Below are 25473 nucleotides of genomic sequence, written 5' to 3' on the forward strand. Positions count from 1 at the left end.
CAGAGAAGCCTATTGTTTCTCTCTTGGAAACATTAAAATAGACGTACCATTTAGAACAAAAGTTTAATGCAGTATCTTAGTAGATGTTACTCTTGACAAGTTCTGATTTCTGAGAAACGCACAATATACAGAAATTGAAATGTGACCATTTGATCACGGTGCGCTACTTTCCTAAGAATTCAATTCCAAACCCACTTCAACAACGCAATCTTTAATTCCTTTATTAGCTGGTTCAGGTGTGTTTGATAAGGGTTGGAGCTCTGCAGGATGAAAGCCCTCCAGGACCAGCGTTGGCTACCCCTATATTACAGAATTGAGCTGTTGAGCTTATTAGTATGCTAACCTCAAACTCCGTTAGTTGAGTCTCTTTGGCACTTGTGAGTACCACAATTTGCAGGGTGTTCTTGAGGGATTTTTAAGAGAGTTGCTGCTCATGAAGAGCAAAGAGTGACTAATAAAGTTCTAGTTAGGTCACGATGCTACTTTATAGGCAAATAACTCTTCTGTAAAAACTATCAGTGATGTAAGTGTATGCTGATTCGCCAAACTCATATGAAACACTGGCTACCCGGCATTTTTAAAAAGCCATGTAAAAATATTTACTTAATGAACATGGAAAACAGCGAAAACTGCATTTACCTGTTGTCTGCAGCGTTGTGTTCTTTTCTCAGCCTCAATGATATGTAACACTGCAAGGTGTCATAGGAGATTTAGTCAAATTGTCATCTTTAAAATCGTGTAAATTGTGCGTTTACATTCTATCTTCATTATCACGAAAACCACGACACACAACAAAAACCGCTCCGAACACAGGAACTTCCATTCACCAATTGTTGATGTTTGTAAATGCCATGAATGAAAACGTTAAAGTCAGCCGCTTCAGAGTTTCTGCTGCAGGTGCGAATGCAACCAGGAAAACGGCCGGAGGGAGAAATTGATTCTCTAGGAATGACCCTGCTGGCTAGTTCAAGAACTAAGTTGCTAGAACTATACAGTACAAAAATGTACCTTATGGTTACATGAAGGACTTTTATCACCCATGCATCCATGTTCTTTACATTTTTAAAATGTTCTTCTCACGGTTCGCCTTCTGTGTGAACGCAAACACGTGCTGGGATTGATCCCGGGTTGGGGACCTAGTAACATTGCCGGGTTCAGTCCCGGAACGAGCGCTGTGTGAACAAAAGCCGGAACTAATGCCGTAAAGGGTGTGTCGTAGTGGTGACGCATGTTATTACGCGACTCTTTTAGCGGGTGTTTTGAAGGAAGATCAACGTTCGCGACGAAACAAATATGTGCAAACTGTAATGAAGCAGAGATTAGTTAGTTCCTCACTTTCCGCACTGAAGCTGAGATCGTTCACCAGCTTAAGTGAAAGTTAACGTGCCTAGTGTTTTCGACTCATACATTACACGTTACACACTGATATCACGTGTCTTCATGGGACCTTTACGGGTTGTGTGTGAATGCACGCACATATTCCGGGTAATCACTGGCAGTGTGAAAGTGCAAAATCTAGCGACCCGGGAACAATTGCCGGGACACATTACCCGTGTATTTTCCGGAATCGCAGTGTAAAAGGGGCTTTTGAAGGTTCCTTGTAGGGAACAGGCCAAGGAGTGGGCAAAAGGTTTAGGAGAGAATGGGGCTAACAGCTGGTGGTGACAGTTCTACTGTGCCATTATGAACAAACCTGTGTGTTTTGTGTTCTACGCCCCCAGCTGGTTTGTTTACTCATGAAACGTGGATGTGACCCAGCAAGCTGTGCTTCTTTACAACAGTGGTTTCTGTGCGGCAGTGATCAGTGGTGTAAGCAACGACTTTAATGCTTCCTGATATCCCATCAACATCACACTCGTCAACATGCAAGTATGTGGCGCACAGAGAGATGGACAGAGCACTGTGATAATAGGGAAGGGGGCATGAAAAAGTGGATGGAATAGATAAGAGGTTGTGTGGGGGATTTCTGCATATTAATCATGTGTTTTGCCTGCCTCTCCATGATTTATTCATGACAGCTGCTCCTCCTTTAGTGCCTACGGAGAATGTGAGGGTACTGTAGAGGACATCATATATACTGCAGTGAAAAGCAACATTCTGAAGTGGAATAGTTTCCATTGAAGCACAAACTCTCCAGCCTCCAGACCCGAGGGGAGACATAAGCAATCACCAGAACTGCATTTATCTACTGGAGACATTCATTCACTGCTTCAGTTTAGGGATATTTCTGCCTCAAGACACCAGTCGACACTGTTCATCTGTAATTACCATAAAAGTGCTGTAGTACCATACTATGAATCTGAATACCAGGTGAATGTGATTATGCCAAGTAGCAAGTTTTTGGATCAATGTTTTTTGATGGTCCTGATAAAAAAATAAATTAAAAAAAGTCAGAAATTTTGCTTTTTATCACTCGCTCACCAATGAATCCGTTGCAGTGAATAGAAAAAAAAAAAAAAAAAAAAAATACCTCTTCTACATCTTGGCCTGAGGGTGAGCAAATTTACAGCATTTTAATGGGGGGGTATTTATTTTAATTATATTCCTAACCTTAAATTGAACTATTCACTTAACTCGGAGGGAAATTATGTCTTAAACTTTAACTTTAACCCTACACCTAACTACTTTAAAAAACGTCAAGTTTCGTATAACCTTGTAAACTACAAAAACTCCTTCATTGTACTTGCAGCAAGAAAGAACCTCTGCCAATGGGCAAGTCATCTGACAAGTACAATAACTGACAAACAAACAAACAATGTACATCACTGTACATCAGTTGCACACATATCCATCAACATATATTTCCTAATTTGAAATTCCTAAATTAATGTCATAATTTTCATTTAACCTAAACATAATTTAAGTTATTAACTTAAGTAGTCTCAAAGTGATTTTATGACATGATTATTATTTAAGCACATTACTCAGTTATGATGTTCTATAAGCCAGCAAGCACACATTATAAAACAAAATACATTTTTACTATAATTAAAAACACAGTGAACGAACAAAGAAGATAAAAGCAACATACTTTGTTCTCTTATATAATACCATTTTTTTACTAGAGTAAATGTGTTTTTCCTGATGGTATATATCCAGAAAATTATGGTACATGGTTTTATCTGTGTCAGTGCGGAGATTTCTCGACATTGATGGAAGCTTAGTTAAGGTGGGCTTCTCACTCAGAGCCAGCACTTGGCTGTCAAGTCTTGCTTTGGAGGATGGAGCTCAATTCCATCTGGCACCAACAAATGAAATAGTCATGCTTCAGGTTTTGCACTCTACGAGCAACTCCCACAAGATGACTGCTGGGATTAAGGTCTGCATAAGCAAGAGTACTATTTTTTATTTTTTTGCCTGCCCAAGATTCCCACAAATAAATTGGTCTTGACTCTTTTGAATGACCCCTGACTTGGTGGGACAGCTTTATGGACATTGCTTTAAACTCCCCTTTCCCCTTTACATCCATCGCACTGGCATTTCTCATGCATTTGGACAGATGACTTTGAATGGGTTTTGACTCTATCAGGAGGGGGCTGATCCCCAGTTCCCAGAGTGGTGACCCCATGTCAGACTACAGCGCCTGTGTGGCAGTCTGAAATGAGCTGAAAGAAAATACAGAGCGAGTTAAAAATATTGTATCCTACCACTGATGTTCTTAACAATACCTGCACAATATTAATTTTATTGTCACAACAAATGGTGCTATTCAAAATCCATCCATACAATCTCCAAACTGCATATACTTTGTAGGATCACAGGGATGCTGATGCCCTCCCAGAATCTCAGGCCACAGGCGTGGGACACCCTAAATGGATGGGCAGTGCATCACAGGGCTCATACTCAGATTCACATTTACAGGCAAAATTATTCTGTCCAATTCACCTATGGTGAAGTATTTTGGATTGTGGTGGATACCAGAACACCCAGAGGAAACCATACGCCAACATGGGAAAAACACATGCAAACTCCACACTAAAAGGACTTTTGGGGGGCATCTTGCTGTAAGGCAACTACTGTATGCCCCCCTTAAACAACCTTGATACCCCCCCAGGTATCTGCAGGAGTATCAAATATTCAATCAATCAAATTTAAAATGAAACTTTATATTAACACTGACACATTTATAGAGAGGGGTGAACATAAGTGATATGCAGGTCCGCATGCATGACCAAAATAAAAAAAAAATACCCTGTGTAAATAACTTCTGACAGCGAATTTGCGTACCGACATGATTGACAGCTGTTATGCACAATTACCATTTTAGATCGACAAACTGTACTATATAAGATTTCTATTCAGACTGAAAGCATAAATCTAGGCTATCCAATGCCATTTTCAAAGCACAATGCAAAACTGCGACATTCATTCACTGACACTCTTTAATGAGCAGCAGCGCTAAATCCGGAAGCACTTGCCGGCAACTCGTCAAAATAAAAGCCTGCTGATTTTAAGTTTGAAAATTATGAAAATTCATATAAAAAGGTAGTAGTAAATATTAGCATTATATTTTAAGTTTACTATAAAATAATTGTATTTGTATTTAATACTACCTTTTAATTTTAAATAATATTATCGCACATTATTATTTAGTTTATTATTTTATAAAATTTATATAAAATAATATTTTTATATATATTATTAATTTATTTTTTATAGTTATATTTAATGGGTAATGCTATATGCAGTGTGAGGACCAAACCAAATCTCCATGTGCACCCCTGTTTATAGAATATAAAACAACACTTGTTTTATCACCTAAATAGTCTGTTATGCACATCAAATAAACAGTGTTATTCATCTGTGACAGAATGCAAGTGTTAAAGGCAGACAATATGAAAAAAAAATTAACCACAGCAAATATTACCTTTAGTGTTAGCAGTGAAAAACGTGTATAATGTCTAACATAACGTTATACCAAATATACATCACATATACTGTATGTAGAGGCAGTGTTATGATTTTGAAACCATAAGTGATTTTTGCATGCTTTGTTAAGTCTTGGAAAAATAATTGTTTTTAAGGATACTTGTAAAAGTTTGCTATAGAATGTTAATAAATGTAGGCTATAGGCCAAGTGGAAATTAATGTAAGACATAAGACAAGGGATTATGGAACTTTTTAGTAATTAAAACCCTGATAATTGAAAATCAGGAACAATTCACCTTAAAAAATAAAGCATGATCAAATAATTATCATCAGTGGAGTAAAATAGTTGAGATCAGCATGAAACATCAAGATCAGACAGGCATGAAAGTTCACATCAATCACGGCTCTGAACTCTTACACCTGTCAACAGCTCCCACTGCTAATTAGTATCAGTTTACAGAAATGCTTATGAAAGAGGGGTGGGGGCATTGAGACTGTTTGGGAGGATTTCTGAGTGGTTGCTCAATCATTCTCAATGTTTTCTCATAATTTTCTATCAATTTCCTCTTGTCTTCCTCTGCACTGTCTTCATTAACTTATTCAATTGCTCTCTTTCTGATTTATTTATTTATTTATTTATTTATTTATTTATTTATTTATTTACTTGCACTGGCAGTCAAAAGTTTGGAAAAATTATGATTTATTTATTTATTTATTTATTTATTTATTTATTTATTTATTATTTTAAATGCTTGTGAAAGGAGTCGCTAAGGGACCAATTCTCACTATAACTAACAATTCTCTAAAACTAACTTGTTACTAACTATTACATATTAAAATAGTTAATAACTATTAATAAACAGCCAATTAGGAGTCTATTGGTCTATTGTAGTCAATAGTTAGTTAACAGTGAGAATTAGTCCCCAAACTAAAGTGTGACCAAGAAGTCTCTTATGCTTACCAATTAAGGCTGCATTTATTAGATCAAAAATAAATAAAAAACAGTAATATTATTACAATCTAAAATAACTTTTCTATTTTAATAAAATTTAAAATGTTATTTTGCTCAAAAAATTAGTTTCATTAACAGTGTTGAAATTAGCTGCACTTCTTCATATTTTTGGCTAAATCTGTAATTCACTACCAATACAAAAAAAGTGTTGATTTTCACATTTTCAGAAAATCGTGATGTTTGGAGTTCACACTCTTTACTCTTGGTGGTTGCTTACTGCCCAAATTACAGAAGCCCAGTCAAAGCCTCTGTAACATTTTAGACTTTATACATGACCTGCGTTTGTCTTTCAAGGTAGCCATTAAACAAACATTTCAGGATGAACTTTGTACTAAATTTAAACATTTAGAAACATTTCATCTTTGCAGTATGACGGCATTTTAGTGGCACATTACGAGAAATATTACGAGAATAAAGTCAAAATGTTTTGAGAATAAAGTCGAAATGTTGCGAGAATTTAAATCATAGAAATTAAATTTTTTTTAAATATTTTGAGAGTATAGCCTTTATTGCACATGCAAATGGCCCGGATCGAGAGCACTGGGAGAAGTTGCCATGCCACGGGAATTGATTTGAATATTGTTGCATCCGAGCGGCCGCATCATCCTAGTGGGATGAGGAAGAATCAATTTTAAGGACTCGGGGAAATAGCTTAATATCAAGAATATGATATTTATTAACAGACTGAACAGGAATAACTTTTTATCTTAATATTAGCTCACACACCCAATCGACATTACTTTGGGGGGAGCTGTAGCTCTCTTATTTAACCCTTTTTTAATACACTACAAATATATGTGGGATTATTAGCAGAAATCATACCATGTGCCATACTCGTGGCAACAGTATGCTTGGAAATAATATTTCATGTCTTCCATTGCATTTGTTATTTGGAGTGCGCCAGCCACCCAATGGCAATAATCTTTGTGCTTTTGGTAGGCCTACTTTGAATATAAGTCTCAGTTTTCAAAATCAGTTTTATAGCAAAACACAAATGATGTGTCTTAAAATAATGTGTTTTTCAAGCTCTTTAATGATCGGATTGCTGTATTTATGTGAACCATTTAATTAAATTATAGCCTACTGTTTTCTTTGTGAAAATTCCAAAATTTATGAAAATTCCATCACCTACTCGTCTGTGGCGTCCAAACTTTTATTCCTCAGATGTAGCCTATTTAATCAATAAAACATTCTAAATGTTGAAGTGGGCTCCAACTTGTTAGCATATGTTATATTGTTTTCTTTTCTGAGGTAGCCTGTTGGTTAACATGTGAGTTACTATTCACAAGCTGTTTTATTCATGGTATAATACAGTAAATGATTGGACATAATATTTAACGTCTTCCATTCATTATTTGTAGCACACCAGCTACCCAGTAATCACAATAATTTTGTGCTATGTTGCTTTTAATATAACACAGCTCAGCTTTTTAATTCTGTCAGTTTTATCACAAAATACAAATTATTAATGTGTTTTTCCTCTTTATTTCAAGTTTATAGCAATATATAAAAGTGAAGGAACATCAGAAGGTATGAAAAAACAGTATAGCTTAATTTATAATGAAAATAATATCTCTTTATTGTACTTGGAAAGACTTACATGCCGCTTAAACTGAGGTGAATACACCGATCTGTCATTAAAGAGCGTGAAAAAAAACACATTATTGTAATATATTGTTTGTATTTCACTATAAATCTGACAGATTTTGAAAGTTGAGACTTTGGAATATCTCCCGGTGCATTTGCATGTGCAAAAGGCTAGAATATACTCAAAATATTATAACTTTAATCTTTATTCTCAAAACATTTCAACTTGATTCTCGTAATATTTCAACTTTATTCTCAAAATATTGAGACTTTATGCCTGAAACATTTAAACTTTATTCTCTAAAAATTGTTACTTTATTCTCGAAACATTTCGACTTTATTCTCAAAATATTACGACTTTAATCTCATAATCTTAGATTTAAAAAAAATAATAAAAATAACTTGGCACTAAACCGCCATCGTAGTGCAGCACAAGCCATAGAATCTAGTTTTTTTTTTTTTTTATCATACAGTAAATGACAGCATGCAAATTAAGAAAACAAGCATATTCATGCCTGTGATATTGACAGAAATGCAGCTGAAGAGGGGAAAAAAAAGATGACAGGAGTGGAATAGAGAGTTGCTGGTTCTGTGGAAGACAAAAGACATCCCAGAATGGTATCCACTTTTTCTCTCTCTATCTCTCTCCATATCCCATTTATCACCTCTTTGTGCCAATGCTCTGAGACGGGCTGTGTGTGAAGGAGACAGGGGAGCTAATCGAATTCAAATCCCCTTTCCTGAAAAAGCCAAGTGGATCCTAAACCGAGGCTGGTGGTCCCAAGCTAATCGCATTAAATATAATAATAATAAAAATCTTCTCTTGACAGTTGATAACAGGTGTGTTGCTCAACGGGAACGTAGCAGGTGTTTATCTTACATATTAATCTGAGTCTAAGCATCTTTCCTGACATGAGGCACTGGTTGAATGGGTGACTACTTTTTCCTTGTCCTCTGGAGTTTAGTTTCAGTGTGGCTTTGGTTACATTTTCTGCACACTGTATGAGTTAAATGTTTTCTTTATGAAACGATAAATGGGGCAGTGATGGCTGGTGCTTTTTTATGAGTGGGGAAGCACAGATATAAAATAATGTATTATGGCAAAATATGTAATATTGATTGTTTTATATATATGCATATGCATATATATATATATATATATATATATATATATATATATATATATATATATATATATATATATATATATATATGTGTGTGTGTGTGTGTGTAAATGCAATGTTGCTCATAAAAGTGACAATAATAATAAAAATCTTAATTCTTAATATCTTAATTACATAAGTGTACCTAAATGAAAGAGAGAACTGCTTCTTAACCTATTTAAGAACTCATCTAATCATAAAAAAAAAAAAAAAAAAAAAAAAAAAAAAAAAAAACTAGGCTTCTAGAAGGGGCAGAATACAATGATTGAAAAGTGACCAATTAACAGTCGTTAAATTTCCCTCATACATCTAGTGCACACGAAGCTCCCATAGATTCCAAGAGATGCACTGCTTCCCGAAAGTAGTGTTACTTTTGTCATCCATTTTTAATTTAGCCTTAGTCTTTTAAATTAGTCTTAGTCTTATTTCTGGTATCAAATTCTGCTTTTTAGTTATTATCATATTTAGTCAACCTTGTCCTGTTTTTGTCTAGTCAAGTTTTAGTCTACTAAATGTCTAAGCATTTTAGTCTAGTTTTTGTCAATGAAAACTTTGTCACATTTTTGTCATGCTGTATAATAGTTAATTTGGTTAAAAAAAAAAAAAAAAAAAAAAAAAAAAATTGCTTAGAATTATAATCAAACACTGTTGTTATTTTAGAATTTTTTTTACATTTCAGGTATTCCACTTTCACCAATAAGCACAAATCAATAGAATGTGGACTCATCTAGTGTTTATTATAGGCTATTTAATATATAAATTAATATCAAAGACTTAGATATACACTTTCTCTCTCTGCATTATGAAAACTGGCAAAAGCAAACAAAATATTTTAGCAGTTAAATTCCTAATAGTAATTCCAAATAATTCCAAATTGCAATACTGATTTTCTTTTAAAACAACAGTGGTTGAGTAAGTGCATTTATTCAGTAACCACAATCACTAACAGTATATTTGAGATCTCATGAACACAGACTGGCTGAATGACACTTTCATTTAAGCCGAACATCTCAAATGGAGATGGCTAAACTTACTTGTTTGTCAATGTTTTCAGATCATCATCAGCTCTTCCGCAATGAAGAATGAGCATGGAAGAATGGTTGCCAGATTGCACACAATTATGCAAAACACTGGGCAGAAAATGTATCATTTTAACAGAGAAGCTCTGATTTGGGGATTTGAACTCTTGATATATGGCAACCACATACATGAAAGCTTGTGTAGTAGAGGCATGAACAGCAGTCTGCATTAATATTTTGTCTCCTTTTTTTGTTCCAATGAAAATTAAAATAACATTTGGTATAGTTTTTGTTAGTTTTTTAAACATTTGGCAACACCTTATAATAACTTTAATTAATAAATATTTAACAAACATTATATAATGCTGCATGGATCATTAGTGGTTTGAGTCTTACCTATCAGATAGGTCCTTCAAAGTATCTTGGAGAGTTGAGGTGTCCAAGTCGCAATATCTAACTACTGGGGTGCCTCAGGACTCAGTTCTTGGACCACTTCTCTTCTCTGTCTACATGGCATCATTAGGTTCTGTCACTCAGAAACATGGGTTTTCTTATCACTGCTATGCTGATGACACTAAACCCTACCTCTCATTCCATCCTAATGATCCGACGATAGCTGCTCGCATCTCAGCTTGACTATCAGACATTTCTTGCTGGATGAAGGACCATCACCTTCATCTCAACCTTGCCAAGACAGAACTGCTTGTGGTTCCAGCAAACCCATCATTTCATCACAATTTTACCATCCAGTTAGGCACATCAACCATGACTCCTTCAATAACAGCCAGAAACCTTGGAGTTATGATTGATGATCAGCAGACTTTCTCACACCTCCTTGCTAAAATTGTCCAGTCCTGCAGATTTTCTTTTTTTCAACATCAAGAAGATCAGGCCCTTTCTTTCAGAACATGCTTCACAACACCTTGTTCAAGCTCTTGTTCTGTCCAAGCTGGACTATTGCAATGCTCTCTTGGCAGGTCTTCCAACCAGTTCTATTAAACCTTTACAATTAATCCAGAATGCGGCAGCAAGATTAATTTTTAATGAGCCAAAAAGAATGCACGTCACACCTCCGTTTATCAATTTGCACTAGCTAGCAATAGCTGCTCACACAAAATTCAAGGCATTGATGTTTGCCTACAAAACCACCACTGGCTCTGCACCCGTTTACCTAAATTCATTACTTCAGACTTATGTGCTCTGTAGAAGCTTGCTTTCTGCAAGTGAACATCACTTGATCAGTCTGTGGCACTGCTCAGGTGTTATGAGAGCCCAGGTTGCTCTGATAGTGGCCTTCAGCTCTTCTGCATTCTTGGGTCTGGCATATCGCATCTTCCTCTTCACAATACCCCATAGATTTTCTATGGGGTTAAGGTCAGGCGAGTTTGCTGGCCAATTAAGAACAGGAATACCATGGTCCTTAAATAAGGTACTGGTAGCTTTGGCACTGTGTGCAGGTCCCAAGTCCTGTTGGAAAATAAAATCTGCATCTCCATAAAGTTGGTCAGCACCAGGAAGCATGAAGTGCTCTAAAACTTACTGGTATACGGCTGCATTGACCTTGGACCTCAGAAAACACAGTGGACCAACACCAGCAGATGACATGGCACCCCAAACCATCACTGACTGTGGAAACTTTACACTGGACCTCAATTGTGTGCCTCTCCTCTCTTCCTCCAGACTCTGGGACCCTGATTTCCAAAGGAAATAAAAAAAATTACTTTCATCAGAGAACATAACTTTGGACTACTCAGCAGCAGTCCAGTCCAGTCCAGTCCTGCTGTCTGTTGTTCAAGAGTGGCTTGACACAAGGAATGCGACAGCTGAAACCCATGTCTTGCATACGTCTGTACGTAGTGGTTCTTGAAGCACTGACTCCAGCTGCAGTCCACTCTTTGTGAATCTCCCCCACATTTTTGAATGGGTTTTGTTTCACAGTCCTCTCCAGGGTGCGGTTATCCCTATTGCTTGTACACTTTTTTCTACCACATCTTTTCCTTCCCTTCGCCTCTCTATTAATGTGCTTGGACACAGAGCTCTGTGAACAGCCAGCCTCTTTTGCAATGTCCTTTTGTGTCTTGCCCTCCTTGTGCAAGGTGTCAATGGTCGTCTTTTGGACAACTGTCAAGTCAGCAGTCTTCCGCATGATTGTGTAGCCTACAGAACTAGACTGAGAGACCATTTAAAGGCCTTTGCAGGTGTTTTGAGTTAATTGGCTGATTAGAGTGTGGCACCAGGTGTCTTCAATATTGAACCTTTTCACAATATTCTAATTTTCTGAGATACTGAATTTGAGATTTTCCTTAGTTGTCAGTTATAATCATCAAAATTAAAAGAAATAAACATTTGAAATATATCAGTCTGTGTGTAATGAATGAATATAATATACAAGTTTCACTTTTTGAATGGAATTAGTGAAATCAATCAACTTTTTGATGATATTCTAATTATATGACCAGCACCTGTATTTAAAAAACCCTTGCTATGTGTACTGCGTTAAGTTCAACTGAAACTTGTTATAGCACTTGTATATTATTGCTCTTTTGTTGATTTTGATAGCTTCCATTGTCCTCATTTGTAAGTCGCTTTGGATAAAAGCATCTGCTAAATGACTAAATGTAAATGTAGTTAATATATATTCAGAGAGTATATATATATATATATAAGTTATTTAGACTGCTGATTAATATACACCATTATTAAATAAAAAATTTTACTGGTATATTTAACATAACTTCTTGTTATTTGTTCCTGCCAGCATACAATTATAACTTTCAGTTTACTTTGTATTCGTAATACAGAAATACAAAACATTTTTTATTATTCTAGTGACATTAGTGCATATCTGGAGGAAAGTGTACAAAATGGTTGGTTGCTAGGGGATTCAGGATATCCTTTGAAGCCATTCCTAATGACTCCTGTGCTTAATGAGCAAACACCATTTTATTAAGGTAAACAATCTACACTGTAAAAGAATATTACAGTGTAGATTGTTCAAAAATAATAAATGACATTAAATCACTTGAATTATGTATTTAATTTATTTAAACTGATGTTGCAATGCACAACAGTCATGTTTTCGAAAGTGTTAGTGATGGAGCATCACTTGTTCCCCTTCCCGGTTTCTTCAGCTCCCTTGCTTTTAGGAAAGTCTTCTTTTTAAATTCACTTGCAAGGGTGGTAAATTTTTTTGTCTACACAGACCCAGCTGTATGGTTAATACTGGACACCACAGTCAAATTTTCAGCAGCTCTTCCCTACTCCCTGTCTCTGTCTTCGTGAGTGAGCAAAGGTGAAGCCTTACCAAATAGTATCAGCTTTGCCTTTTCTACCGAACTTATAAAAGTTTTAATTTCACTGAGCACTGAAATTAAAAGCTTGCCGGTTTTGTTTATCCATTTTGTTTACCTCATCAGTCATCAGCGGGCTTCCCAGTATTGGTTGCTTGGTAACAGACCTGAGAGTGGAGTGTTGAACTTGATGATAGAGTTTAAGATTTTAACATTGTTGACTGCTGGGGGGACATTCAGTACCTCTGGATCTCCTGTGGTTTCATAGCTGTACAGGTCCTTCTGCATCTTCCATCTTCTTCTTCTTAAGCTCCCTACACTTGTCGCATAGATCAAGTATATCAGCTGTGACCCAGGGCTTCTTGCCTAGGATTTCATTGGCTGAGTCAATCACTGCTGTGTTGAAGTCATTCACCACTGTGTCTATCTTTGTGCCGTCAGCATCTAGAATGGTGAGTGCTGCAAATTTCCCTCCTATCATTGTTTGGAAGACTTCTGCTACTTTGGGGTCATTCAGTTTATCAAGGTTGAATGTAATCCTGGTGTGACCCTATGTCTTGATCCTTTTCAAATGCAACTGAAAGCAACTTAAATCATGACGAACTCATGATCATTTCTGATGTCAGCTCCTGGAAAGCTTTGTGTTTTGGCAATGTTTACACTGCACCAGAGGCACCTCTTCACCATGATGTAGTTTATCTAATTATGATGCTCTCCATATGGGCTGTGCCACATGTTTCTTCTGGATGTTTTGTGTGGGCCCAATGTGTTAGCCACTGTAAGTACATCATAGTTAGCAAATTCCAGAAGTCTTAGGCCTCTCTCATTGGACTTGATGTTGCCATATTTAGATTGGGTACTGCAAAAACATGAACAAATAATTAATTGGTTATTTCTTAAGATGAGTAGATAGAGGTCTACACAACAAAGACCAACAAATGAAAATCATATGAACTGAAAGTTTACTGACATTTGTAAGCATTTCAGTTCATATTAAATAATCAGATGTTAATTATTAGGTAATGTTTAGTACAGAGGTAGGCAACGTCGGTCCTGGAGTGCCAATGTTGTTGGAGCGCCTACAGAGTTTAGCTCCAACCCTGAAAAAAAAAAAATCACTTGTCTGTGGCTTTAGTAATCCTAAAGACCTTGATTAGCTTGTTCAGGTGTGTTTGATTAGGGTTAGAGCTAAACTCTGCAGAACAGCGGCACTCCAGGACCGACTTTGCCTACCCCTGGTTTAGTAAGTTCATTAGTAAACATTAACAAGGACATTATCAATTTTTTCTAGCTATGTGAATATATATTAATTAATGATCTGTTAAGCATTATATAATGTTTGTTAATGATTTATAAATACAGAGTTCTGGCATGGAACTCTGATGGTGCAGTCTGATAGGTCTAACTCAATCTGACGTAATGACATCATAACATGGCACAGCTGATTGGTTCTCTCCTGTATTGGTAGCCAATGAGCTCGCTGCTCAGCATTCAAATATATGACTAGAGCTTGCCGTAGCAGTACAGCTTGCTTCATAACAGTGATTTCAACATATAAGATAAGTGAATGCTCTTTTAATCCATGTTCACGTTCGTTATTTTTAAGGTCGATGTTTTCATTGTGATGAGTGTGTGGTTGATTTCAGCTGCAAACAGCATCAGAAGCCCACACTTATCACAGTCATATCAATAGGCTTGTTCGACTTCATGCAGCGCCACAAAGATTGGCTGCCACCTGACAAAGCAATGCATTCTGGCTTGTGAGAAAAACACATAGGCTGTATGACGCTTCCATTTAACTTAAGCAGAATATCACTGTGGAGAGATCGCTAAACTCCACAACAGGTATGTTTTCATATCATCAGTGCTTCTTCCGCCATCAGTGAGCTTGCACAGGGTTGCCAGATTGCACAGATTAAGTAAAACACTAGGCAGAAAGTGTATCCTTAAAGGAGAAAAGCTCTGTTTGGGGACTAAAGCTCTAAACATCTGGCAACCACAAGCATGAACACTATTGCAATATAGACTTGTTAGCAATGCAATTTAACACAAATGTCTAAAAAAGAAAACACATTTCAAGATAAATAACGAGCCAGCCAATATTGTGACCATTGTTTTAATTAATCAAGAAGGGTGGATATTGTTTTCAAGATTAAAATCAGGTTAATCGTGCAGCCCTAGTCTACGCCTGCTGAAACAGTTAGTTCTGAGTTAAATGCATTACTGGTAGTGTAGTTCGGAGAAATTTGCTTGTGCAACGTGTGATCTCTCTGTGCTGTTTAATTCAGAAATGGAGAAAGGACTTTGGGTTTTTGCGCACTGCAACTTTGACAACTTTTATGTGCATGACAGAGTAAAATGGCATGTATCATATAACTTTCTCCTTCTCATCACTACACGAATATGAATGGACAAGCTGTTACGCTGCCTCTGGGACAGATGAAGTGGAGAAAGTAACAGCAGTTATCAAATAACTAAATTATGATATTTGGTTAGGTGGGTGCTGTGGTCTTATCTATAGGATTGCAACATATATCCTTTTTGTTAATTAAACATTACAAATAGTGCACGTCTAATTGGAGTTATGCCAGTTGGGGTGGTGGCCCAGGCTCACATAGTCATAGGCCACTATTGTTAGGACGGTCAGTGTGGTAGCCAAGGCTCACATGGTCCTGCTCTGTGGAGGTTATTTCATGTATGTTATATTTGCAGCAGCAATATTCTTACATGCTCACAGCAGCATGTTGTGGATGTATTGCCAGTAGCAGCAATAGCGTAGCGTAGTTACCATGCCAATCCCTCACAGAAATACAGAATTCTGGCATGAATCTCTGATTGTGCAGTCTGATAGGTCTAACTCAGTCTGACGTAATGACATCATTATCGCACAGCTGATTGGTTCTCTCCTGTATTGGTAGCCAATGAGCTCGCTGCTCAGCATACAAATATATGACTAATGCTTGCTGTAGCAGTGCAACTTGCTACAGAAACCCTCCACATTCCCCAGCGCCACCTGTATAGATCTGCTACAAGGCGATTCATGCATGCTATGGGGTTATTTCATGTATTTTATATTTGCAGCAGCAATATTCTTACATGCTCACAGCAGCATGTTGTGGATGTATTGGAAGTAGCAAGTCTCTGTACTTGCTCTGCCACAGCAGCAGCAGCGTAGCAGATCTATTCCGCTAAGACCAAAACATTGTCATGTACATTAAAGTTATTATAAAGCGTTACCAAGCATTTTTTGTCTTGTCTTTTTTTCATCAATGATATTGCATGTTGATATAGTCACAGTTATCGTTTATTGACCTTATTATAGTTTTGTAATCTCATCTTAGTCATCAGAAAAAAAACTTGTTCATGAACATTTATCGTCATACTTTTCACTAACAAAATTAACACTACAGGACAGGATCCAAAATTATGCATTTAACATTTTTCACTCCATTGCCTCAGTGCCTATGGGCTGTGCATCTACTGACTTCAACAGATAAAATCAGATATCCTCAACAGGACAAATAGTGCATTGCATGCTATTGTATTGCACATTTTGTTAACTGAAAAGTTGATCTAGTACAGTAATTGTATACATTTTAGAGAGATTATCTCTGAAAATATAAGGGAAACCATTTTTCCAATGTAGTCCTAAAGAAATCGCCACTGGAGAGGGGACCCTCAAGGCTGTAGGCTGGGCCTTTTTATTTTGTTCCATCGCTTGGTCTATTTCTACTTATTACCATTTTGAGTTTTTAATTCAGGTATTTTATTAACCAAAATAAGCATTGCCACATAATTATAGTTATTCTTTCTGTAAATATGTTTGATTATTATTATGATTTACATCTATACCAATACCATTAAATAAAACTCATTATGTGAAATAGGCCTACCAAGCATACTGTTCACCCCAGCAGACAGTATATATTATAACTCATATGTTACAGTTTAATACATTACAGTTCATCAGGATATCATAATTGGTTTGTGATTTTAATGGCATAGAATGCTTTATAGAAATGGCTCTGAGCACACAGGGAAAAGCCAATTTCAGAGTTTACATGTATTTAGACAAACTGCTTTATCATTAATTAACCATAGTTAATTATATAAATGAAAAATACAACCCTGTGGCATCGGCCCTGTTCTAACCCGGTTACCCCTGCAGATGCCTGTGCAACAAAACATAGAAATTAACCTCGGCAGTATGCTTTATACATGATGTATTTCAAATTGCTTTAGCTTGTACCCACAAGGACTATTCCACAGGAATTTGAGGTTAATGGTTTCACACACAATTACTTTTTACTCAGAATGGTTTTTATATATATATATATATATATATATATATATATATATATATATATATATATATATATATATATATATATATATATATACAAACACACACACACACACAGTGATGTGAAAAAGTTTTTGACCCCTTCCTGTTTTTTTTTTTTTTTTTTTTTTTAACAGTGATGTGAATAAGTTTTTGTTTAGTTAATTAAACAAATTTTAATATTACACAAAGATTACCCGTGTGAATACAAAATGCAGTTTTTAAATAATTATTTAATATATTAAGGGAAAAAAGCTGTCCAAACCTGCCTGGCACTATGTGAAAAAGTAATTGCTCCTAATTCTAATAATTGGTTGTGCCACTCTTTGAAGCAACAACTGCAATCAAGTGTTTGCAATAACTGGCAATGAGTGTTTTATATCGCTGGGGAGGAATTTTGGCCCACTCTTCTTTGCAGAATTGTTTTAGTCCAGCCACACTGGAGCATGAATGGACCGTTTAAGGTCATGCCACAGCATCTCAATCGGATTTAAGTCCGGACTTTGACTTGGCCACTCCAAAATCTTAATATTGTTTTTTCTTGAGCCACTCGGAGGTGGCCTTGCTGGTGTGTTTGGGATCATTGTCCTGCTGCATAACCCAAGTGCGCTTGAGGTCACAAACTGATGGCTGGACATTCTCCTTCAAGATTTTCTGATAAGAGTGCAGAATTCATGGTTAAATTCAATTATGGCAAGTTGTCCAGGTCCTGAAGGCGCAAAGCAGCCCCAGACCATCACACTAACACCACCATGTTTGACTGTTCGTATGATGTTCTTTTTATGAAATGCAGTGTTGCTTTTACACCAGATGTAATGGGACACACCTTCCAAAAAGTTCAACTTTTGTCGCATCAGTCCACAGATTATTTGCGCAAAAGTCTTGGGGATAATCAAGATATTTTTTGCCAAATGTGAGACAAGTCTTTGTGTTCTTTTTGGTCAGCAATGGCTTTTGCCTTGGAACTCTCCCATGGATGCGGTTTTTGCCCAGTCTCTTTCTTGTTGAATCATGAACACTGACCTTAATTGAGGCAAGTGAGGCCTGCAGTTCTTTAGATGTTGTTCTGGGTTCGTCGTTGTGCTCTTGAAGTAATTCTGTTAGGCTGCCCACTCCTGGGAAGGTTCACCACTGTTCCAAGTTTTCTCTATTTGTGGATAATGGCTCTCTGACCTTGGTTCGCTGGAGTCCCAAAGCCTTAGAAATGGCTTTATAACCCTTTACAGACTGATACTTGTCAACTATTTTGTTACTCATATGTTCTTGAATTTCTTTAGATCGTGGCATGATGTTTTGCTCTTTAAGCATGCTCCACTTTGTCAGACAGGTTCTATTTAAGTGATTTCTTGATTCAACAGGTAGGGCTGGACAATATATCGAACGATATGACCATGTGCATCTCGTCAGTAAAGCCGGTTCCATGATTAGCGGTAAATCCCCATCACCTGCTTTCAAATGGAGCTGCAGTTAATACACAGAGCCGTAGTTTACTGAGAAGCTACGCTATATCGAGTTCATTATCAAAGGCGATTCGTCTTCAATAATGAACTCGATATAGCGTAGCTTCTCAGTAAACTACAGCTCTGTGTATTAACTGCAGCTCCATTTGAAAGCAGGTGATGGGGATTTACCGCTAATCATAGAACCGGCTTTACTGACGAGATGCACATGGTCATATCGTTCGATATATTGTCCAGCCCTATCAACAGGCCTGGCAGTAATCAGGCCTTGATGTGGCTAGTAAAATTTAACTTACCTTTCTAAAATAATGGGGTTATTCACAGTTCTTTCATGATTTAACAGGAGGGGGCAATTAATTTTTCACTCAGGGCCAGGTAGGTTTGGACAGCTTTTTTCCCTTAATAAATGAAATCATCATTTAAAAACTGCATTTTGTATTTACTTGCATTATCTTTGTGTAATATGAAAATTTGTTTGATGATCTGAATTTTGACCATTTTTAAATTTTGAAATGTAATAACTTTGTTGAAATAAAACCGATATAACTATAATACCCTGACTTTTTCTAAATGTGTGTATATTTTATTATAACATTGCTATTTTATTAAAATTACAAAACACTAAAGAGTTCTGAGTATTTCTACCTTGAATGGCCAAAGCGGTCAAATTGATCGTTCGTTCGCATTACAGACGGCATATCATTTCTGTTTTTGTGACTTTTTCCCATGGCTGAAGATGCACGTCACTGTTGCCTAGCAACTTTTGCTCTAGTTGTTTTTATATTCTATTGTAAAATCCCTGTTTGTAAAAAAGCCGGATGGACACCTCCAATTCGACTTTAGCCTGGCTGTTATCAGTAATATCCTACTTCAATGTTATGACAAAATAGCCATAATAATAATAATAAAGATATTAATAATAATAATAATAATAATAATAATAATAATAATAATAATGGCCATTATTATTTTTATGCTAGTGTAATGCTATATCTAATGCATATAGGCAAATTTTAGCCCCGACAAGACTATTATTGTGAAATAATGTTTATTTTTACCCATACTATCTATATTATCATAACATATCCATTTATTCATGGATCATGATTCCAGTGGTGGCTGCATAGAAATGTTTGCGATTCATGTGATCCAAACATTTCCTATTACTCCAGAACGTTGTAAAGTACAAAAGTAAAAATGTGTTGAAAAAAGACGTATGTAATCACTTCCGAAATTCACAACATCTACAGAAATATTCTGCTTCAGAATATTTTATCTACAGAATTTTATCTATCTGTAGATTTTATCTACAGAAATATTCTGCTTCAGTTCATATTTGTTGGCATTTAGACTTTTAAATACAACATTTTTACTGCGGTGAAAAACTTTTGCTCTCCTGCTTGCCGGACACAAAGCAAGGCATGCACATTCGGGAGCGGTCTATGTAGCTCTTACACAATTAAAGATTACAAAAATATACTGTATATTTTGAGTGATGACCTCATAAAATATGAGGACAGACATTCAAAGCTTCATTGTAAAACCTCAAAAGAAGCTTTGACTGTAAATGTGATATGACAAAAATGGCATTCAGTTCAGTCTAGTATGAACGGTCAGAATGACTGCTATATCCATTCTAGTAGTTATAGAATTCTGGTAGTTCTAGTGTCAAAGCCTTGAAATATGTAATAATAACAATTAAAAATCAATACTTGGCTTCAGGTATGCAACTCAGCATGGGAACGAAAGAGTATTGCAATACCCTGCTGTATTGATATATTTTTTTTTCAACCTCCCTAAATTTGTCATAGTTAGGACAGATCTCAAACCTCCTATACACATAATGGAGTCATGCTGTATGATGAAATTTTTATGTCCACAAATAATTTTGTTGATACCACATATGACTGTGATGTGTATGTTAGTGTAGAGCCACAGTGATGGGTGCAGTGTGATTTCATTTTTTCACTTCACTGCTGCAGATATGTTCTGATGAAAACTTTATGATTGTGCATGTTTCTTTACAAAGAAACTTGGATAGGGTGCTGTATCCTCTGTTGCCATGGTGTTGATTTCACTTTTTAAACTATGTTTTTCCTTTATATAGCTATATAGTTTATTTGATGTTTTATTAACAAATTTCAGGAAAAGCATGCGCAGATAATCAACCCAGCCAATTCACTATCAGTAATCACATCATCTATCCAACCACCATGAGAGAGAACCACTATAAATAATCATAGCAGCTTTACCTTCATTCTCTCTAGTCTTTCAGCATTCGGCTCGCTCCTTTTACCATTTTTCCACAGACCCAGTTTCCTATCCAATGAAGAGACCTATACTAGGTATTTTTCAGATCCTCCGCCGCAATTTGCCAGCCCCTGGATCACTCTTTCTCCACCAGACACCGCTGCCGAGAACCAGGCTTCATCGCAGCCGCCGCTCTGCTCGACCAGTCACACGCTCTCCACAACTCCGAGGCTTAACTTCGCCACCACTGGCGAGACATCCAACTTCTTCGGCATCCTTGTATTATTCTGCCTTGCCAACAATTCCTCTGATCGTAAAAAGGAGCAGTACTTAAGCCTGAGCCAAACTCTGATTAATTCCGACGTACCATTCTCGCAGAGGGTAAACAAAGTGGATCTGTACGATCTATTCGTCTCCCTGAAATCAGTCAACCTCACTCCTAAAACCACTCCATTAGGGCGGCCAATATTTCAAGCAAGTTCGCAAGGCCCTAAACTCGCCTCGCTCTTCAACGCCACCGCCCCGCACAAGACTCGGCTCTCCTTAAGCACTGGGTCACAGCTGCAGGCCTTCTACAAACCCGATTCCAAAAAAGTTGGGACACTGTACAAATTGTGAATAAAAACAGAATGCAATGATGTGGAAGTTTCAAATTTCAATATTTTATTCAGAATACAACATAGATGACATATACAATGTTTAAACTGAGAAAATGTATCATTTTTAAGGGAAAAATAAGTTGATTTTAAATTTCATGGCATCAACACATCTCAAAAAAGTTGGGACAAGGCCATGTTTACCACTGTGTGGCATCCCCTCTTCTTTTTATAACAGTCTGCAAATGTCTCGGGACTGAGGAGACAAGTTGCTCAAGTTTAGGAATAGGAATGTTGTCCCATTCTTGTCTAATACAGTCTTCTAGTTGCTCAACTGTCTTAGGTCTTCTTTGTCGCATCTTCCTCTTTATGATGCGCTAGATGTTTTCTATGGGTGAAAGATCTGGACTGTAGGCTGGCCATTTCAGTACCCGGATCCTTTTTCTACGCAGACATGATGTTGTAATTGATGCAGTATGTGGTCTGGCATTGTCATGTTGGAAAATACAAGGTCTTCCCTGAAAGAGACGACGTCTGGATGGGAGCATATGTTGTTCTAGAACTTAGATATACCTTTCAGCATTGATGGTGCCTTTCCAGATGTGTAAGCTGCCCATGCCACACGCACTCATGCAACCCCATACCATCAGAGATGCAGGCTTCTGAACTGAGCACTGATAACAACTTGGGTTGTCCTTGTCCTCTTTAGTCCGGATGACATGGCGTCCCAGTTTTCCAAAAGGAACTTCAAATTTTGATTCGTCTGACCACAGAACAGTTTTCCACTTTGCCACAGTCCATTTTAAATATGCCTTGGCCCAGAGAAAACACCTGCGCTTCTGGATCATGTTTAGATATGGCTTATTTTTTGACCTATAGAGTTTTAGCCAGCAACGGCGAATGGCACGGGGGATTGTGTTCACCGACAATGTTTTCTGGAAGTATTCCTGAGCCCATGTTGTGATTTCTACTACAGTAGCATTCCTGTATGTGATGCAGTGCCGTCTAAGGGCCGAAGATCACAGGCATCCAGTATGGTTTTCCGGCCTTTACTCTTATGCACAGAGATTGTTCCAGATTCTCTGAATCTTTGGATGATATTATGCACTGTAGATGATGATAACTTCAAACTCTTTGCAATTTTTCTCTGAGAAACTCCTTTCTGATATTGCTCCACTATTTTTTGCCACAGCATTGGGGGAATTGGTGATCCTCTGCCCATTTTGACTTCTGAGAGACACTGCCACTCCGAGAGGCTCTTTTTATCCCCAATCATGTTGCCAATTGACCTAATAAGTTGCAAATTGGTCCTCCAGCTGTTCCTTATTATGTACATTTAATTTTACCGGGCTCTTATTGCTACCTGTCCCAACTTTTTTGGATTGTGTACCTCTCATGAAATCCAAAATGAGCCAATATTTGGCATGACATTTCAAAATGTCTCACTTTCAACATTTGATATGTTATCTATATTCTACTGTGAATAAAATATAAGTTTATGAGATTTGTAAATTATTCCATTCCTTTTTTACTCACAATTTGGACAGTGTCCCAACTTTTTTGTAATCGGGTTTGTACGAGCCTGGGCCACACCCCAGATCTCACCACAGTGAAGCCTCACTCGCTTCCCGCTTCGGCTCATCCTTTCACCTCGGCTCTTCTGGCCGCAGCGTTGTATGCAGCAGGGCCTCCAGCTCATGTACCAGATGCTAATGTGAGGCTGCCTCCGCTAGCAGCACAGGCCGGGTTGGAAATTAATTTTAGGTAAAGTCGCTAAAAGGCACGTTGTTTGTTGCTACAAGTTGTTAAACTACTTTGTGACATAAAAGGATGTTGATGTCATCTTGTAACCATGACACAAACTAAATTACTCATATTTTCTGAATTAAATTTACTAGCTTTTTTACCTGTATTTTAAATTACACATTTCACTCAGATACACAGATGGAAAAGATCTTATTTTTCAGAAATAAGTTCAACTTTATACACTTAATGATTAACAATTTTAGCCTCTTAAGACCTGAGAAAAAAGTTTTAGGAAAAAAATAGTTTTTTCCATGTCTTTTCCATTGTTTAGAGCATTAAAATGAATGTAAAAAAAGATTAAAAGATATTTCATTCATAAGTTATGCTATTTCCTCGTTAGAGGACATCGGGACTCAATTTCTTTAAAAAAAAAAAAAAATAGTTATAACAGAATGATTCAATATGCCATTTTTCTTTCTGCAAAATGTGTGTAAAATGACCATAAACAGGTTTTCTCATTATATACAATGTATGTATAAACTAAATCTAATTTTGCATTTTAATGTTTTTTTTTTTTTACGGGCAACACGTAATGAAAAAAGAAGTGTAATAATGAGAGTAATAATTGACAAGATTTTCATAATAATAAATAATATTTCATAGAATATTGCAACATAATTTCTTTCCCTTTTCATTTGTTATGTCTCCAAAACACGTAATAAACTTGCTTTTAGTTCTGGTGACCTCATATGAGGACATGTATGAAATTGTAACGATCAGTCGACTGAAGGCGAGTGTAAATGAACCCAAGTACAGTTTATTTACAAAGGTGTAATCCAAAATCCAAACAAGATACACAGACTTGACTAGAACAGACTTGACGTGGCATGAACAGACTAGACTCACCGACAGTAGGTTACAACATTACGTTAATACACGACAAGAGACAATGGCAAAAACATGACTACTTATAGTAAACAATGAGGGTAACATGACAGAAACAAACCAATGGGAACAAGACACATGACTAAAGCAACCAATGAGAACAAACACAACTGATAATCACATGACCAGATAATAACCGATGAGAACATGACACATACACAAAGCAGAGATATATGAGGGCAAGGGAAGCATGACACAAACAGCAAAATCAAACAATAACAAAATAAAAGACATGAAAACATGAACATGAAACAAAACCCCAAAAAACATTACAGAAATCAATGTTCTGTTCTGTAACAGAAAGTCAGATTTTGATTTGAAACCCCATAACATTTTCCTGAGATGTTGATTTATGACAAACAATTAAAAAAAAGACAGATTTAAATAATAATTACAAAATATTATCAAATTTACATAAGAGTGTCACTAAATTAATTTCAGACATTTCTGATGACCAAGGAGAGGGAGTGGTCATGGTGAAACATTTGGTATCTCTGAAAAGCCCTGAATGTGCTATGTACAGGACACCCAGACTTAAAACTGTGGTATGTACAGTCTCAGAGAAATTCACAAAAAGGTAATGTCCTCATATGAGGCCACAAGGTCTTAAGAGGATAGGCATAAACTAACAATTAAGGTGTATCATATAGCAAATATTATTGAACAAGCATAACTAGTAACCTAATTCACATGTGATATGCATTGCTAGCCACCTCTCTCCAAGTCTCTAGCTGATGTGCTGCTAGCTGATGGGTACTTTTCAGTACTTTCTTCTTTGCGTGGTTAAGAGGAAAATGTCTTTTTTAGCATTTTATCAGTTTTAAAAGATGCAAAAAGTTTTTAACACATTTTTAAATGGCTATATTTGTTGCTATATGCTTTGGAGAACAAGTTGTTAGGGAGGTCTGAGAAGTTGCTAAATCTAGCAACAAAATTGCTAAATTTGCAACACTGCAGGCTACTCTGGGATTTCATGATTTCCCGTCAAATGTCACAAACCACTCCCCTTTCCCGCAGCCCGCAGCTAAGGCAAGCATGAGGCTGCCTCTGTTTGCAACACAAGCCCTTACATCCCAGTCTTTCCTGCTGCTACTTCTAAACCTTTTCCTTTTCAGCAGCCTCCAGTTCCCATAGCAGACACTAGCGTGAGGCTGCCTCCACTAGCAGTGCAGGCTGCACAGGTTATTCAGGACT

General features: G+C 36.8%; 1 protein-coding gene across 3 annotated transcripts in view; it reads left to right on the forward strand.

Annotated features, from left to right (window-relative positions):
- Nucleotides 1-25473, forward strand: part of LOC109110240 (glutamate receptor ionotropic, delta-1-like) — a 443260-nt gene that overhangs the window by 89696 nt on the left and 328091 nt on the right. The window lies entirely within an intron of this gene.

This window comes from Cyprinus carpio, chromosome A12 (genome assembly GCF_018340385.1).
Source record: "Cyprinus carpio isolate SPL01 chromosome A12, ASM1834038v1, whole genome shotgun sequence".
In the NCBI taxonomy this organism is placed as follows: domain Eukaryota; kingdom Metazoa; phylum Chordata; class Actinopteri; order Cypriniformes; family Cyprinidae; genus Cyprinus; species Cyprinus carpio.